Below are 15,238 nucleotides of genomic sequence, written 5' to 3' on the forward strand. Positions count from 1 at the left end.
CCGCTCTCACCCCTGGTCTTCGCCCTATCCATGGAGCCCTTTGCCGCCAGAATCAGACGAAGTGAAACCATAAAAGGGATCCAGGTGGGAAAACAAGAATATAAAATCGCACTCTATGCCGACGACGTCATGCTCACCATGACAGGCCTCCCAGCCTCATTAGGGTCCCTGTGGAAAGAGATCGAGACGTTTGGCTCCATGTCAGGATTTAAAGTCAACTTAACTAAATCCTCAGCACTACCCATCAATCTTTCTCACCTGGACGAGGTCACACTCGCACCACTTTCGCCGATTCCCTGGGCCAAAGACGCCATAGAATATCTCGGAGTCCAGATCACCGGAAATCCAACGCGCCTATACTCCAAAAACATCCCACAACTACTTAGCGCTCTGCAAAGCGACCTCAAAAGATGGAAACAACAAGAAATCTCTTGGTTCGGTCGAATATCAGCCGTGAAAATGAATCTAATACCTAGATGGCTATATCAATGTGCATCCCTACCAATACAAATTCCACCACCGGCCATACAAGCTCTACAGAAGAAGGTGATGGAGTTTGTCTGGGGTGGGAAGAAACCCAGAATCAACAAACGAATCATGTTGAAGAGCAAACCGCTGGGAGGAATGGGAGTCCCGGACCTTGCCGGCTACTCACTAGCGGCCCAACTATCGCATGCCTTCGCCTGGATGCAAGAAGCAGACCCCCCATTATGGCGCCAAATTGAAGAATCCTGGAGCCCGGTCCCACTACATGATCTCCCACACCTACCAACAACAAAAGCTCAGCCCAACTCGGGGCCACTATCGGCCACACTCACCACAATCCAAAGCTGGAAATCCGCAGCGCGGAAATGGGGTCTTCGTGGTCACCTAGGACCTATGTCTCCCATCTGGAACAACCCAGCCTTCTCCCCCGGAAACACACCCCGAAACTTCCACGCCTGGATAGCAGGGGGTTTAGCCAAAACCAGCGGCTTTATAGAAGAGGGCTCCCCCATCACATTCGAAAGATGTAAAACAAAATTCAGAGTGGATGAACGAGAAAGATTCCGATACTCACAAATCAGGCACTGGATGTCCCACAAAGCAACCCGAGACAAATGCTCGAGAGAGCCAACAGCCATGGAACTCACCCTAAAATCCCCGTCCAACAAAGGTAGAATATCCACCATATACCGTCTCCTAGACAGATCGGATCCAGCAAAGAAAGAAAGATACATGACGGAATGGGAAAAGGATATTGGCTGGGAAATAGCTGCGGAAAGCTGGGAGCAAATTTGGGCTAGACTCCATAAGAGCTCACAATGCGTCACAAATAAGGAAGGAGGCTACAAACTATGCTACAGATACTATGTCACCCCCACCCAAATCAATAAATCCAATCCAGACTTCTCCGCCTCATGCTGGCGGGGCTGCCAAACCGCGGGATCCCTCTACCACTTAGTATGGACATGCCCAAAGGCAGAAGCATATTGGAAGGAAGTGCTGAAGCACATTAAAGAAATCACTGGCCTCTCAATCCCATGGGACCCAGGAATTATCCTTTTGGGCGAAACCGGCAATGGAGCGTTCCCAATCTCAGGCCTTATCTCCCGCCTTTGCACCCACCTACTCCTGGCCGCAAAGATCGCAATGGCTCGATTGTGGAAAGACAGAAATGGCCCCTCAATCGCCCTATGGTGGGCTAAATGCTGGGAGATTGCAGTTGCAGAAAAAATCACTGCTATTCGCACCGACTCCTTAAACAGAACCATGAATATATGGGACCCATTCTTCGACTATGCGACCAAATATCCAACCCTCACCAGGAGGCCGCCACTCACCAGATGGCTCCAATGCAGTCCCATCTACTAACTAATAACGACCGTCCATTCCCCGAACACTCCAGCAAATAAGAGCACACTTAACCAGAAAGGCTCCGCCCAACCGCCATTCCGAGGAGCAACCACCTTCCCCCTACTTTACAATCTACAATAGACTATAAAGGATCTAACTAAAGCTTGTATCGACAGATGTTGCGCTGCTACATGTAATCACTCCATCTTGTAAAACCAATAAAATGTTTTTTTGAAAAAAAAAAAATGTATATGTTGCCTGTCTGGATGTGGAATGATCCTGCTGGGCATCAAGCCCATTAGGCTCACACCGCTTCCTCTCACAGATACTCGCCAAGTATCAATGGCAACCAGCGGCTTGCAGAGCTCCATTTACCAGGGCTCGCAAACATTGCTTCCTAAGTTCCACTTGTTTCCTCTGCACTAGCATGTCATAACTCCTTCACCAAAGAGGGGTCACTGGGTGCTGCGAGATGGATCATGCACACCACCATAACAGCCAAGGTTCTAAGATTTTCTTATTCCGTTTTTAAATGAGAAGGCTTACCAGACGCCCTGGTTACTGATAATCGTGTTTAGTCTTATGTAATCACACTTCAAAAGGTGTGTGGAGAGTTAATTGGTTTGTAAAAACTAGCTATTCAGTTTAAAGTGTCGTCTAGTTGTTGAATTGGCACTCTTTTCTGGAGGAGGTGATAACTACTTACTAATTTACTCTACGCTCAGCCATGGGTATTTAACCATTCACACTAATGACGGGAAGGAAGCATTGTTGCAAAACGTACTCCGGCTTGGACTCAGTCGGGGGGTCAGGTTTGTATTGGAATGTAAGAGATACTGGAGAGAGTCAAAGAATTTCAAGAGAAAAGCAAAACCTACTTTGACCAACTTCAGGGTTTAAAATTGTTTGTTTTCTATAGGTAACTGCGGGTGGGGGGAATAGGACTGCAGACATGTCAATAAGGTTCTACCTATTTTTTTACCTGACAAAAATCGTCTAAGTGGGACACAGTACAGCGGTGCTAAAAGGAGGAAAGAAGAAGAGTATGGGTTCCATGGTGAAAGACTGTGCTGTTGGTGTCGGTGTGCACAGGGAAGGTCATCGGGTTTGAGGCACTCAATTCAACTCTGGCGGGTGAATCTAATGATCATCTGTACAAGCGCCAGTTAGGTCTTGGACAAGGAGGTGGACCCTAAGCTAAGAAGTCACAGGTTCAGAGCCCATAGTACGCCCCTAAAGTATGAGGAATGTGTCCATCCATAGGAACCATCCATTCTCTTTCCTTCCAGTTTTCTCCTTTTATGCAATTTGTCCTGTTGGCAAAGGAGATGTTATGTAGTGCTGCAGGCTCCACTGTATTCTCGTCTCATTAGTCTAGTTTTTCTTGTCTGTCTTTACAGTATATCATTTGGTGTCAGTTCTGCTCTGAACTCTGGTGTTTTGTGTTTTAGAGGCTTTTGAGCATTTGCTGAATAAAACCATTGTCTCATACACGGACGTGCCCAGTTTTCCTTAATCACAACAGTTAACCTTGGGTAGTGTGAGAAACCTGAGGGCGTCTTCACATCTACTCCCGTTGGGTCCTCTTCTCAGGTGGTCAGGGAAAGGCCATCGCTTTTGGAGCCTGACCCTGGGGGGCAGAAGCGAAGGAGGATTACCTGGGTGGAGGGTCCTTGGGGGTTGGGGACGGAATGTCCTCAGGTGAGACAGTATTCAGCATTTCACTTTTATGAAGAACCCTCTATCCCAAAGGTTGTAGACGAATTGACCGAGTTACAATTGTCCGAATGACAATTGACCTTCTGCACAATTGACCGAATTTTAAAGGTCAATTAGTACATATATGCGGGGGGAAACCCCCCGCAACCTCCCACCCAATCCAAAACCCCTGCAACCCCCCACCCAAACCCCTTGTATTATTTATAATACTAAACCAACCCACTATATATATATAAAAAAAAATAAAAGATCAATTGTGCAAAAGGTCAATTAGGACCATTAAAATTCGACCAATTAGGTCATTCGGTCAATTTGGGTAATACCATCCCAAAGGCAGTTATGGGGTATTGCTCTCCCTATCCCAGTGACTAAGAACACGCCAGGAGATATTATCCAACCAGAAGCACCAGAAAGAGGGTGAAGAACAGAGGGGTTAAAGGTGAGGTAGGTGAGACATGGTACCCCCCTTTTCCCATTGAAGACCACCCTAACCCTCCCCTAGCCTTTATAGGCTACTGTAAAACCTCTTCCCTCATTTCCCTACATTTTACCTTTGAAAGTACTTTGACGAGGAAGAGGCAACTAGGATTGATGAACACTACAGCCTCATTTCACCACTCTAGTACTGGGACAAAGATGATGCCTGTAGAGTGCTTTAAAGGTCAGGCATGTCCCTTTAACTATGGGCAGGCAAGCCCAATTGAAAATCCACACCTGCAACCTGTCAAGTGATTGTAGTTGTATACAGCGAGAGCCAACGAGCAGCAAAGAGAGAAAAATGGAGGCCTGTGTGGGAGAGACCAACAGGGGACAGGTATTGTGAGGAGGCACCCATGGTGGTACCCGAGAGGAAGCCAGGATGCCGGCCGATGACCTAGACCTGTGGAGCCCAATGCGAGTTGGGCCGTTGGGTTGCCACAGGTTTGGGAGCCTCCGTTGCCCAGAGAAAGCAGCTGGAGCTGCAAGCAGGGGAAAAGGAAGAGAGGATGCTGTCCGCATCCGTGGAGGAGAGCAGAGCGGCTGGCATGTGCCAGGAGGCATCCGGAGTGCGAGCAGGGCTCGCAGGGACTGACACGCTCGCCTATAAAGCAGAATAGAAGCCGCATAGCCACCGGAGAAGGAACGCTGAGCACCAGTGAGTGGAAGGAAATGTCACTTCAAACCGGGGGCGCTCCTAGGGGCTACGCATGTATACCGAAGTGTCATATGAAATGCATTGAATCTCGAACTGAATGAAAACTTGAAGCAATGTTAAATCATGCATATTGAATACCGAACTGAATGAAAACTTAAAACAAAGCAAAATTATGCATGTTGAATATCGAATTGAAGGAAAATTTATGGGCAAAGTTAATGGCTGATGAAAGGCAAAAGGGAAAGAGTCCATTTGAGAGCAACCTATGGAAAAGCGCACGTGTGAAAGAGTGCAATATAAAGGTGGGGCATGAACAAGACTTTATGAAAGATACAGTGCGGCAAGGCCAAAGACTGGCATGAGGTGTGTGACACGTTATGACAAAGCCAAGAGGCTAACCAGGCGAGTGTATAGTTGCATACAGAGCCAAGAGGCCAACAAGGAGAAACTAAGTGACTGTGAATCTGTACACAGGGGCAGGTTCAGAAGAACCTGGGTGGGCTGGGAAACGCGCTCACATGGAAGCTTGAGAATAAAAGGGTCAAGAACCCTGGAATTGAAAAGGACCAATTATAAGGATACGATTCTACGCTTTGTAGGGAAGTGTGCCAAGTTGGTGGGATAAAGAATTCTGAAACTGAGTAGTATATCCTTGTGAAATGCCAAGTGACATTTACCTAAAAAGATACAGGGCTCAGAAGCCTAAAAGGAAGAAAAGCAGAATAAGAAAAAGTCTAGGGAGAAAGGAGCACAACCCTAGCCTTGGAATCCGATATTTGTGAACATTGTTTATTTCACCAGTTTGATTACTTGAGAGACTGGGAACTTTGCTGCTGGTTGGAACCACCATGAACACTTTACTTTGGCAAGAGATCATCCTTGCACAATTGGTTTAAGTTATTTGTGTTAGGGACATAGGTAGGCTTTTGAGACATGGCAGTGACAGACTTTTTGATTTTGGATATCCTGACAATTTCACTCGTTTTCTTTAAGGCAGGGAAACCCCTCATAGCTTTAGGGATAGAGAGGCATTTTTCCAAACTTTTCTTTATTAATAAAAGTCTGCACCCAAAGATATGCACCATTATGTCTGAACCTAACTTATGCCCCAACACATATGGTGTCAGGAGTGGGACCAGACCAGGTTGATACAAACTGGGGGACACTTACTTTTACCATACTTAGTGAGCATGCTAGTACTCCCTCAGTTGCCACTAAGGAAACAATAGGATTTGATCTCTCCAGTAGTAGGGAAGCAGTCATTGAACCTGGGTAAGACAATTGATACCAACAGATTTAGTACAGATCCCTGTGAGAAACCTAAAGGTGTCAAACCCGCTAGTTCCCGGGGATCTGTCATCCAGGTGGCCAAGAAGGGGGCACCGCTTTTGGATCCAGTTCCTGTGGATGGACCAGTGCGAGAGGATCACCTGGATGAGGGGTCTTCGGGGAGTGGGACACCGGAGGGTGAGGCGCGGTATCACCTTCCCTGTAAACCCTTTTCCCCTTCTTGCCAGGTAGGATACTTGGAAGCTCAACCCCCAGCCCCCTTTCCCGACACAAACACTTTCTGACGGACAGCTCACCATGAGCAAAAACAGACTAGCACCAGAGTCGTATACCGGACATGTCCCAATACAATGGTCAGGTAAATACTGATTATTACACGCACTTGACTTCCATCAAACTTCCCCAAACGGATAAAAGGCAGAGCACGAAAGCACACTCTGAGCAAGGCAAAGCACACGAGGAAGCACCAGTTCCAAGATGGCAGTTTAATACAAAGAGAAAGACAGCGAGACCAGAGAAGTTTACAAGGAGGGAAGTACCCTTGACCTTTTCAGACTGGTACTTTCGTGAACCATGGAAGATACGAAACTTAAGACCGGGGACTAAAGCTGAAGAAACCTACAAAGTGTGTCGGAGGTACACGGGGCTCTCCCACATCGATAACCAAGCTGGGGAGGAACGATTGCCGCTGTGGTACTGTCCTTGGCTCCTAAAACAAAGCAGTGTCAGTAAAGACAGGATAGCCGGTGAGTCAGAGAGACTGATACCAAACCAACCTGTGTTAGAACCAAGGTTGCAAACAGCAACATTGTATGAAGAAATCTAAAGAGAACTATGTGTGAAAAGTATGAAACGAGCGACACGATTATAATTGAAAACCTTGAGGAGTGATTGAACTTTTGGAAGCCAAGAAAGATACCGCAGACAGAGAGGTCCGGTGCCACATGGGTGCTCATACGAAGGTTTCCGTTAGTTATCCGAGTTGGCAATTGTGTTATTGGAGATCAAAGTGGTCCTGCAACCGGTCAAGCTAAACCCTGTGCACATTAGAAAGTCTTCAATAGTTTAATGCAAACTGAAATTTGTCAGAGCCTGGCTGAGGGAGACCAATTGTGTGAGTGGAAGGATCTGAGCCCGGCTGAGGGGGATACAGGGTTAACCGTGAGTCACCCGAGAAAGAATATTCTATGAACATTGTGAAAAGGGGGATCCGAGCACGGAAGAGGGGTATCCAGAGTGAATCACAAGAATTGAGTGCGTATAAGAGGAAAGGAACTTGTGTTTTGTTTTGGTACATCAGGCCGTTTGAATCAAGAGACTTTGAAGTAAAGAGACTTGGGTACAGAAGGCCCTGATGATGCTAATGGAACTGTATCCTTTTACTGAAGAAGCCAGAGCGTGTGCTTTGCTCGAGTGAACCGCCTTGTCCCGTGCTGAAAAAGTGGGGAAGGGATACCAATGGCCTGAACATCCTGATATCATTTTGTGAACACTTTTCTTTTTCATGAACACTACCTCACACTATTTGTATTTAGTGGTAAGGATTTGTAACGCTCACCTGATTCCCGTAGAGGCGCCGGTCTTGACTGGGCGTATACCGTATCTTCAAAGGTGATGTGTAACACACGGCTGGCTCTTTGGGCTGGACCTCTGTGCACTGTATGTCTGGCTCGAAGGGTAAGATGTCTGCAGATAGAAAATGTGGGATTAATGAACTGGATTATTGAATGTCTCTCTCTTCTTCCCTTTCTCTTCTCCTGTAGAACCCCAAAGGTTAACGCTCTCACCTTAGGTAAGTGAACGCCGTGCTCTCCATCTGCCTCGAGGCAGGGTGCTGTAACCAGTTTCTTCACTGGATAAGGGGAGCAGGCCTCTTGACTTCAGAGGACTGCTGTCCGTCGTTTACTGCACAAACGGTAAGTTTCGAGTAATTCTAATGTCTTTAAAGTCTTTAGTACTGATGTCTCTTGTTTTGCAGGGTTCCGGCGATGGCGGATGGCGGGCTGAAGTGAGTTGAAGATGGAGCCCGTGTGATGAATAGAAGCGCCTGGAAGCACGTAAGTAAGCGCTTGTTGCCTGCTTCACGATGCGCTCTAACTGTCCTTTTATTTTGCAGGTACAAGTTCGGGGTGGCTGCAGGGTGCCGGAATACCCACTGGGTTAGATGTGGAAAGGAGTAATGGCACGTGAGTATTAAAGTTCCCCAATGTCTTTAAACGCACCTTGTTTTGTCTTTCAGATGAGGGATGCAGCGCCGAAGGCCTCCGGAGCGTGCAAAGAGTTGGTAAGCTTTTGTCTTTCAGATGCCGGAATGCGGTGTGAAGACCTCCGGAGCGCACGAAGAATAGGTAAGCCTTTGTCTTTCAGATGCCGGAATGCAGCGCGAGGCGTTGGTGACAGCCGATGGACCAGGTAAGTGAAGAGCTGTCACTGAAGACCGTAATGCTAACCTGTTCTTTCTTGTCTTTATAGGTGTTGCTGAAGACTGGATTCAGAATGGTAAGCCTTTTTCCTTAGGCCCAGGATCAGATGCAGAAGACACGATGAGCGTTCTGCTGCTGAGGATGCAGAATAACGCAAAGCAAGATTCATCCATCGGGTGTGGTTTAAATAGCCTCCTGTAGTGCTTAGGTGTCTCCTTCCACAGCCACGCCTAGGTAAGAAAAGAGTTCCTGCTTTCCAGAAGAGTTCCAGTGTTCTGAATCTAGGGAGTGGCTCCTGCCCCACCCAACAGGAAAAGTAGTTCCAAACAGAAGAGGATCAGAGACTCAACTGGCAGGCAAGTAAGCAGCATGGTCTGCTGCAGGTAAGTCCACCCAAGCATTATGAGCCCGGCGCTTCCAGCGCTGGGACTGGGCATATTTATGAGCCTGGTGCCACTGGCGCCAGGACTGGGTCCAAAAGGTCCCAATTGGGACTGGTTGGCACTCGGAACCTGGGTTATGGATCTGCTTCCAAGGGAGTTGGGAAAACCCTGACCTTTTGGAAGCAGAGTTCATGACAGGATTGGAATAGTTTTTTTTGGTATAGGCCTTTTTACTTTGACGAGACTCCACTAGGACTACATTATTATTATTTGACGGTCGTAGCTTGCTTCCATCTGTAGATTTAGGGTTAGATAGGCGTTTATCACACCATTGTTGAAGTTCAATAAACACCCATGAACTGTGGTCACTTGCATCTGTCTTACTGTTGATACCATGCCTTCCCTACACCCCCGCCCCCTTCTGGGACTTACATCAGGTTGACCTCAAAATCAGGTCTGGCATGGAAGTATGGCCTAGATGTAATGGGTGGTGTAATAGACCCAGATTTTATAGGGGATGTCAAAATACTACTACAAAATAACAGCAAACAAACCTATCACATTAAGCTTGGGCACAAAGTAGCTCAAGGTATTTTGGGAAAAGCCCTGTTCCCCAGTTTAATAGGAAAAAACAAACTTAGCAGCTACTGAGCGAGCAACCAAAGGCTTTGGGGAGGAAGATCTAGAACCTGTAATTGCCCCTGAGGGGAGAAAGTTTCTTCCCGGTGAAGAGGACATCAAAATCATCATGGTTTACTATATAGGCGTGATGTCGGACCCGATGGTACTCTCTGATTCCAAATTGTAGTACCAGGCAGCCATAGGGGAATGGTTCTTAAAATTGTACATGCACAGCTTACTGCCGGACATTTAGGAGCCACAAAGACACAGGCACAAATATTGAATTGCATTTACTGGCCAGGGGTATATGCAGAGGTTTAAACATTTTGTTCTGACCTTTCCACTCTGTCAGAAAACCAGTACTCGGATTCCCCCGCCAGTTTCTTTACAACCACTCCTGTTATGGATGTCTCTTTTTCAAGAATAAAAATGGACATTGTTGGCCCTCTAGCACCCTCCAAACTAGGAAACTGATATATCTCTGTGATAGATTATGCCACCAGATATCCAGAGGCTTTTCCTATGAGGTCTAACACTACACAACAAATCCTCAAACACCCCCTTCCCTTCTTGTCCCGAGTGGTCTTTCCTAGAGAAATCCTGACTGACCAGGGAACCACTTTAATGAGCCTGCTTATGGCCGAAGTAAAACTATTTCTACAGATCGAAACTCTCAAAACATTGGTATATCACCCACAAACTGATGGGTTAGTAGAACGATTTAATAAAACCTTGAAAACTGTCCTTTAGAAGTTAATCGAAACTGATGGGAGAAATTGTGACATTATAATTATATATTATATTACATCTCTTCGAGTGGCTGTGGACACCTTGAAGATACCTGAAGCAGATATACATTTACTTGAAGCGGGGCCCCAAGGGGCTCCATCTGGGGCCTGGTTCTCGGGCACGCTCGAGGAAGAGCAGAAGAAAGGATAGTCGTGGGCCCTCGATGGACAGAAGAGAGGGGAGTAGGGACTCTGAGGCTCCCATGTGATGAGCACCCTTGGACCCTGAGTGGCTGCGTGACGTTTTGACTTCAGTGGGCTCACCAACATGACAGGATTGTTGTGTACCCCAGGAATGCAATGGTTTGCAGCTACATTTGTTGTTGAGGCTGCTTTACTAACATATTAGTGTGAGTTGTTGCAATTATAAGGCATTGGGAGCACGCACCCTTATCAGGTGGTTTATCTGGATGATCACCCCATACAGGGTTATTATTGTTCCAATTTTCTTTTTTTATTCCTTTTTCTCTTATTCTTTTTCCTTGCTGTTAATGGTTATGCTACTGTGCAGGGGGTGGTTGATGCATGGGAAAACAGCTTTTAGCAGGGTGGAGATAGAAGGGGCTTCACTAGGAGCTTGAATACTGGTTGGGAACATATGACCTGTTTGATATCGGGGATGAAACTGGAGGAACCTTCAATTACTAGGGTGGCTGGTGTGAATATTGCATAAAATGTTTGGTGGCTAAATTCCCAGCGGAAAAGGAGGAGCATGCTATCCAAGTTGTTAGACCATAAGGCAGATATAGCCCTGCTCCAGGAGACCCATCTTCTTCAGCTGGATTGGCCGAGCTATGTTCTGTTGGTTTCCTTACCAGTACTTTGCCTCTTCCTCTCAGAAAAAGGCTGGGGTTGCAATTTTTATGGCCAGCTCTCTGAATTTCAAACAGAGGAAGGTTGTGAAGGATGTCCAGGGCAAATATATTGGTCTGAATATACAAATAGTGGGAAGGGACCTCACTTTGGTGTTCGTGAACGGACCGAATCAGCAACAGTACCACTTTTATGAACAGTTATTTCCACATATAGCGCTGTTTCAGCAGGCAAACTTATGGTTGGGGGAAACTTTAATGCAGTACTAGAGGGAGGGGAATACAGGCATGGCCCATCAAACCCAGGCTGAGGCCTCCAAGACGGTTTCACTGAAAAGGGCTATGACGGACATGCAATTGGTAGACGTATGGAGACACCTTCACCCCGCCACTACGACTACACTTATTTCTCACATGTCCACCGCAGCTACTCCAAAATGGACTACTTTGTGGTATCCTGTCCCCTGCTTATGGGGATAACCTCGACTACCATAGAGCTGGCATTGGTTTCAGATCATTCCCCCATCACTTTACAACTGGGTGGGTATGGGCTAGGTGGAAGGAAGTCCATGGGTAGAAAGTGAATGATTCAACCATGTGCGCTACTATCTCCGAAAGGATCACGCAGTATTTTCAAGAAAATCTCACTGGGGAGGTTTACATGGCAGAAGTGTGGGAGGCTCTTAAATGCATTTTGAGGGGGGAACTAATTAGCCTTGCCTCTACACAGAAGAAGATCCTGGCTGCCCAACGTGCTCGGGCTGAGGAGAGGTTTCAAGAGTGGGAAACAAGTGGAATGGAGCCAGGAAAACCGCAGGTAGCAAGGATGGAGCTACAAGCACTGTGGACGGATGACATTTCTCAAACTGCGTCGTAGAAAATACTTATTATAGCATGTCTAATAAGGCGTCCTGTATGTTGGCTTACAAACTCCAAGACAAGAGAAACAGCACTGCAATTGGGGGGTTGAGAGATGTGCGGGCTCTACTACATGATGACGCGCCTGCAAAATGGAGAATATTGTACAGTACTACACAGATTTGTTCGCAGCGGACTCTCTTAATGGACCACTGCAAGATGCTTTCATTCAGGAGGCCCATCTCCCCTGTATATCTGCGGACAATCAGCAAAAACTAGACATGCCCATAACAGCGTAGGAGGTTGCTCTAGCTATTCGTTCTCTCCCTAGTAACAAGGCCCCGGGCCCTGACTGGTTTACAGCCCTTTTCTATAAAAAACCTTTCAGGGGCACTCTCTCCTTGTAGAGCAGAGGTGTTTAATGCCTTTGCTGACACTGGGTCTATTACACCATCTATGGGTGAATCAACACTCACATTAATTAGCAAACCAGGCAAAGACCCCACTCTTTGCTCTTCTTATCAACCAATTGCCGTCCTTAACTATGATTCTCGCATATATTCAAAGATCTTGGCAATGTGCTTGGCCATAGTGCTGCCTGGGTTGGTGGCAGGGGACCAGATAGGGTTCGTAGCAGGATGCCAGACATTCGATAAGATCTGTCACACAGTGGATATTTTTGCCAGGGCGTGGAAGAATACTTGGGAAATGGCTCTACTGTTGGTACTAACTGGTTTTGGGTTTGGTCCGAGATTCCTTAAGCTAGTGGGTGCTAACTTTGTGCTCCTGTCTATGGGGTCCTCTCGAACCCAGTGAATTTGCAGAGGGTTACCCGGCAGCGCTGCCTGTTATCTCTGCTCCGCTCTTCCGGGGATATTGGCGGGATGGATATAGCGGGATATCAGCATAAATTGGTGCAATATGCTGATGACATATTCTATATGCAGGATTCCCGGATCGCCTTGCCCCACATCCTTTCGCTGCTAGACATATTTCATGAGGTTTAGGGCTTCAAGATTAATCACACGAAATCTACGATACTTAATGTATCCGAAACGCCTGAGACAGTCGGGCAACTGAAGGCGTATTTCCCATACTCCTACGTCCCGTCCCCTTTCCTCCATACTTATGGGACATTCCTTCATCCTGTGGGACGGGACCAGAGCACTTTGTAAAATGCATCACATTTTTCAAAAATATGTCCTTCCTTTCCTTTTACGCAGGGTACCGCACGCAGCCGTAACCTAGTCCTCCTTAGCTCCGCCCAGTGCATCGCCCATCAGTCCTTTCTCCGCACATTCGGGACTGGACGCACTTGCATCTTCTGAAGATTTTTTCCTTCCAGTGTCCTTCTCTCCTGCTTTGGCTTAGCGGTCGCATGGTAGTTCGTCTATGCCGTTTCGGTCACATTTTCCTTCTTGTTCTTCCTGCGAACAACGCTTCGCTAGGGCGAATCCCCATCCTCTTTGTTTTGTGTGTTTGGGTCCGGAACACTAGTGGGACTCGTGCTTCTACTGCGATTCCCTTTCGGTCCGGGCACTTCACTGTTGTATGGAGCGGTGGAAGGAGGTGTTTCAGCGTGTTCTTCCTCTGCATTTTCAGAGTTTCATCAACGAGAAGAAGAGATAAGTTCTTCAGTTTTTAGGGCACCCCGACCAGGGGACTCCTTCCCGGGGTCTTCCCGGTCCAGAAGGGGCTTCAAAAGCTCTGTTACCGGGGTTTCCGCTGAGGTGCCTTGCAGGCCTAAGAAAAGTACCAGAGTTTTCCCAGAGGGCCTCCATAAGGGGCCTGCTCACACCGCATTGCAATCTGAGGCCCCGCCTGTGGGGGCTATTCAACGACCCAGTTCTACTGAGACGGTGGGTACCGGAGCTTGCTTCGAGGTCTCCTTGTCTGGAGCTTCTCATACAAACACCGGGGCGTGCCCTGAGGCCTCGATTGAGGTTTTCTGTACCGAACCAAGGTTCGAGGCCGCTCGTGAGGGAGTTGTTTCCGGACTTGGGTCCGAGGTTCCTCTATCAGAGGCTAAGGTGACCGACAGAACTGAGAGGCCTGGTAAGGTCTTGTCTGTGAGGTGGGTTCTTCATCGGTCCAGCTCTAGTGGTGATACCGGTTCTGTTGAGGGGGCACAGAAAGAGGTCACTGACCATAATTCCTCTGTTACCGGCATGGCCGAGGTATCTCTTTCAGAGGCTAATTTGGCTAATAGTATGTCTCAGAAACATCCTAGGCCACACTGTACCGGCTCTGCCGAGGTTCCTTGTGCCAAGGCTAAAATCAAGACACCTGACCCATCTGTGGAGATCCCTGCCTCACTCACACATGTGACGCAGTTCTCCTCAGGCATTGACAAAATGGCGCCCATTCCCGCGCGAACTACAATGGCCATTTTGGACTCTTCCCTTACGCCTACGACATCCGCGTTGGGCGCTGGGAGCATTTTTTCGGGTGAGTATCGTTTTCCTTGTGCACTGTTTCGTCCAGTTTATGACTGGAACGCTTGGATGCCATTACAGCACTCAGTCTCGCTCCCTGCGGCGTCTCCCCATTGATCTATGTCAACCCGGCTGGTGAGGGCCCCTCTTGGCAGCCCTCTCCCTTGCAGCCCTGCAGTTACTCCTCTCATGAGAGGCCTCTGTCTGCCACAGTGTCTAAGCCTTCGACAGAGGATGCCTTCTTTGGAAAATTTCAGACGCTCATGCACTCCGACCCCATGAAGGAATATTTCAGAGGTCTTTTTAAGGAAATCTGCCCTCCAGTGCCGAATTCTGTGCCGACTGTTTCCGTGTTAGGTCACCCTCCAGCCTGGCTACAGGCAACCAAGAATTTCCCCATTTAATGCTTCTGTTTTGGGTTGTCTTGCATTGAATAGACGCTAATCACTTGTCACTAGTGGTGGTGGTTACCATTTTGTTTTATTACTGCATTCTGTCAATTTATTTTGCCATTACAATTGTGTGAGGGCAAGGCTAAGACTGTGATCTAACCTCCCTGCACACCCAGTATCTCTGAATGAATTTTTTTACATTTCTGTTTGCTCTTGTTACAAACAGCTCTTTATTAATAATACTGATGCATGACTACTAAATGCATCTAGCAGCACAATAAATTTATAAGCTGTATGTATGATATCTATTTTTGTCTGAACCTCTTGTACATCTTCACATTTAAAGTGTTTTTGTATTTCCTTGGACACAATAGAAATTACCTAGGGCCTACTATAATCAATAAGTAGTTACGCCCCCAAAATGTTACACGTCCGAACAGACCCCCTTTGTTAACCGACTGTTTCCGTTGCAGCACCGGTTGTTCCGGCAGCTGTCCCACCTCTACCAGTTGGCCCACTCCAGCCCTTCCACCCCCGCCGCCCTTG

General features: G+C 47.4%; 1 protein-coding gene across 2 annotated transcripts in view; it reads right to left on the minus strand.

Moving 5' to 3' along the window:
* The window catches only part of PXYLP1 (2-phosphoxylose phosphatase 1), a 696,133-nt gene that overhangs the window by 65,732 nt on the left and 615,163 nt on the right, over window positions 1–15,238 (minus strand). The gene's annotated exons all lie outside the window — the stretch shown is intronic.

Source organism: Ambystoma mexicanum, chromosome 10 (genome assembly GCF_040938575.1).
Source record: "Ambystoma mexicanum isolate Mex_15411 chromosome 10, UKY_AmexF1_1, whole genome shotgun sequence".
NCBI lineage: Eukaryota > Metazoa > Chordata > Amphibia > Caudata > Ambystomatidae > Ambystoma > Ambystoma mexicanum.